General features: G+C 41.9%; 1 pseudogene; it reads left to right on the forward strand.

Annotated features, from left to right (window-relative positions):
- The window catches only part of LOC112069228 (3',5'-cyclic-AMP phosphodiesterase 4C-like), a 57,983-nt pseudogene that overhangs the window by 50,581 nt on the left and 3,441 nt on the right, over nt 1–3,961 (forward strand).

Consider the following 3,961-nt stretch of genomic DNA (forward strand, 5'->3'; position numbering starts at 1 on the left):
TAAATGCCCATGCCTTAAATGTACACATGAGCATTTCTAAATTGTTTGTATATCCTCTGACCTCCATGTCTCCTCCAGATAAGCAGAATGAGGTAGAGATCCCGTCTCCGACCCTGCGGGAGCGGGAGCGGGACAAGCCCATGTGTCATATCAGTGGAGTGAAGAAGCTGACACACAGCTCCAGCCTGTCCATCAACACCACCATGCCACGCTTCGGAGTCAAGACGGAACAGGAGGACGCACTGGCCAGGGTACTGTATACCTGTACTGGATCTGGATCTGTGGACCCTTAAGGGTTATATTTTAGTTAATACTGACCAGTATAATGCATTTTTGTTATTTAACCTTTATCCACACTGTTAACCCCAATGTGCTGTCATTACTCAAAACTTTTGAGGAAACACGTTGAACTTAATATATCTGAGTACAGTTACTTAAAGTGATTTTGTATTTCTTAATCAAACTGATAGAGTTACTGTGCGCTTGTAGGGTGTCCTGATTTGAGTTGTATCAGAGTAACGCCCACTTTAAGCCACGCCCCCAATATAATTTCCCAGTGTACCTTGCCTTTTTGAGTGAATTGTGGAATCATCACCCATGACTGTATTTGGTAGTGACAGAAACATGGTTGTGGAATTCGTTCATTTTCAGTCCTATGGCCTTCCGCAAGTGAATTCCTAGGTAAATGTTATCATTATAATTGAACATTACATATCTCATAAGGCCTTATTTTGAGGCCTAGATTTACTCTAATACAGTGGCTTGAAACTCATGGTTGACAGGCCACATCAGGCCTGCAAGTAAGGTTGCAAAATTCAGGGAACTTTCCCAAAATTCCCAGATTTTCCCCCAAAAAATAGAGGTTGAAGAATTTCCAGGAATCTTCTAACCCAGATTTCTGGAAAACATACCAGACTTTTGCAACCCTACCTGCAAGACACTTTATGCTGGCTTGCAAAATGACATGTAATTCCTATTGGAATCCAGCCAGAGTTAGGCTATCCAACAGTAGAAATGTGTTAGGAACAGTGTGAGGAGACTACCTAAGCCATTTAAATTGGAACAACCATTTCTGTAATGGGCGCAAAAAATCTAATCAAATGATTGGATTAGTTTAGAAAAAAATGTATGTTATTTAACTGTGTGTAACATAAGATTAATCAATCAATCACTCAATGTGCATGCAAAAACACAGATATTAAAAACAATTCCCAAAAATCAACCTGCAGTAGAGCATGCTGGGAGAAAAGTTAATTTGTTGTCGTATCTTTAGAAAATTGAGTTAATGTGATTTCGTAAGTTCAACTTACTAGAAGTATTTGAGTTAAAAGGCCTTGGGGTTTACAGTGCAGGCAGTCATTTAGACTCGGGTCTCTTTACAAGTGAGCCCAGTAATGATGCATACTATAGAGATATAGCACACTATAGCCTTTATAATAATAAGTTATAAATGCATGCTTATAACAAGCATTCAAAAGTATTGTAATTAACCTCTGYCCTCCATGTCTCCTCCAGATAAGCAGAATGAGGTAGAGATCCCGTCTCCGACCCTGCGGGAACGGGAACGGGAGCGGGAGCGGGACAAGCCCATGTGTCATATCAGTGGAGTGAAGAAGCTGACACACAGCTCCAGCCTGTCCATCAACACCACCATGCCACGCTTCGGAGTCAAGACGGAACAGGAGGACGCACTGGCCAGGGTACTGTATACCTGTACTGGATCTGGGATCTGTGGACCCTTACACATACTCACACATGAACACTCGGTCACTTCGAAGATGATTTAAAATGACATATCCTGCTGAGACCCAGCCAAAAAAAGCTTTTTGAATTATTTCTTTTTTGGGAGTGAAATAAACATTCTACAACATTTATTTTATTMTATGTGCACTGTAGTGGATATTATGATGCGGTGAATATTATATTTGTAAAATTTTACATTACAGTAAATATGTGTACAGTAGGTGAAAAACACAGGATATTTATACACAAGCTCTTATTTAGCTCTAATTTAATGTGAGTAAAATATATTACACTGCTCTGAAAACTCACCAAACTTTTCCACAGATACACTATATATACAAAAGTATGTAGACACTCCTTCAAATTAGTGGATTTGGCTATTTCAGCCACACCCATTGCTGACAGGTGTGTAAAATCGAGCACACAGCCATGTAATCTCCGTAGACAAACATTGGCAGTAGAATMGCCTTACTGAAGAGCTCAGMGACTTTCAACGTGGCACCYTCATWGGATGCCACCTTTCCAACAAGTCAGTTCGTCAAATTTCTGCCCTGCTAGAGCTGCCCCGGTCAACTGAAAGTGCTGTTATTGTGAAGTGGAAATGTCTAGGAGCAACAACGGCTCAGCCACAAAGTGGTAGGCCACACAAGCTCACAGAACGGGACTGCTGAGTACTGAAGCACGTAGRGTGTAAAKATCGTCTGTCRTCYGTTGCAACACACTACTGAGTTCCAAACTTCCTCTGGAAGCAACGTCAGCATAATAACTCTTAGTCTGGAAACCCATGAAATGAGTTTCCATGGCCGAGCGGATGCACACAAGCCTAAGATCACCATGCACAATGCCAAGAGTCGGCTGGAATGGTGTAAAGCACGCCACCATTGGCGKGATTTACGCTTCATTATCTGGCAGTCTGATGGACAAATCTAGGTTTGACGGCTGTCAGGAGAACGCTAACTGCCCCAATGCATAGTGTCAACTGTAAAGTTTGCTGGAGGAAGAATGATGGTCTGGAGCTGTTTTTCTTGGTTCAGGCTAAACACTACAGCATACAATGACATTCAAGATGATTCTGTGCTTCCAACTTTGTGGCAAAAGWTTGGGGAAGGCCCTTTCCTGTTTCAGCATGACAATGCCTCCGTGCACAAAGCGAGGTCCATACAGAAATGGTTTGTTGAGATCGGTATGGAAGAACTTGACTGGCCTGCACAGAGCCATGACATCAACCCTAGTGAACACATTTGGGATGAATTGGAACGCCGACTGCAAGCCAGGCGTAATCGCCCAACATCAGTGCCCGACCTCAATAATGCTCTTGTGGCTGAATGGAAGCAAGTTCCCACAGCAATGTTCCAACTGCTAGTAGAAAGCCTTCCTAGAATAGTGGAGGCTGTTATAGCAGCAAAGGGGGGACCAACTCCATATTAATGCACATGATTTTGGAATGAGACGTTCGACAAGAGCAGGTGTCCACATACTTTTGGTCATGTACTGTATTTACTTACTGGAAACAATTTGAATATCAAACTCACAAAAATGATGATTACCCAATTACATACATGTACTTTCTTTTTTAAATAAAATGTGCTAAATTGAGATGGCAGCCATTTTTTAAAAACAGGATGAGAAAGTACAAAGTCACACCCCCCACATGATATCATTGAATACCCCAGAATGTCCTCTCAAAGGTACAACAGGATTTAACACAGTGGCATGTATGGCCTCAGCGATACGGCCCAAAAAATCAATCTCCATTAGAGTGGACAAAAATGAATTGCTTTGATTTATTGATCTGTATTAGTCTCTGGAGGGATTAAATGGAGTCATATGTCAAGTCAAATTCTGGGTATGTGTAAATTTACTTGGCAAATAAAGGTGATTCTGTTTCTGATGTCTGTTGACCAGGAGCTGGATGACTTGAACAAGTGGGGCCTTAATATCTTTCGTCTGGCTGAGTTCTCCAATAATAGGCCTCTCAGCTGCATCATGTTCGCRATCTTCCAGGTGGGTGAAAAGCAGTGGTTTTATCCATTAGATTTTCAGTAAGAGTGGTCATACAGACTTAATGTAGACTTTGCTGTTCYAATACGTGTATAGGAGTGTTTGTGTGACACTGTTTTCCTTCCCTGTAGGAGAGGGATCTGTTGAAGACGTTTCGAATCCCTGTCGACACGTTTGTGACCTACGTTATGACCCTGGAGGACCACTACCATGCCAA

The sequence above is a fragment of the Salvelinus sp. IW2-2015 genome, unplaced genomic scaffold (genome assembly GCF_002910315.2).
Source record: "Salvelinus sp. IW2-2015 unplaced genomic scaffold, ASM291031v2 Un_scaffold939, whole genome shotgun sequence".
Classification (NCBI taxonomy): Eukaryota; Metazoa; Chordata; class Actinopteri; order Salmoniformes; family Salmonidae; genus Salvelinus; species Salvelinus sp. IW2-2015.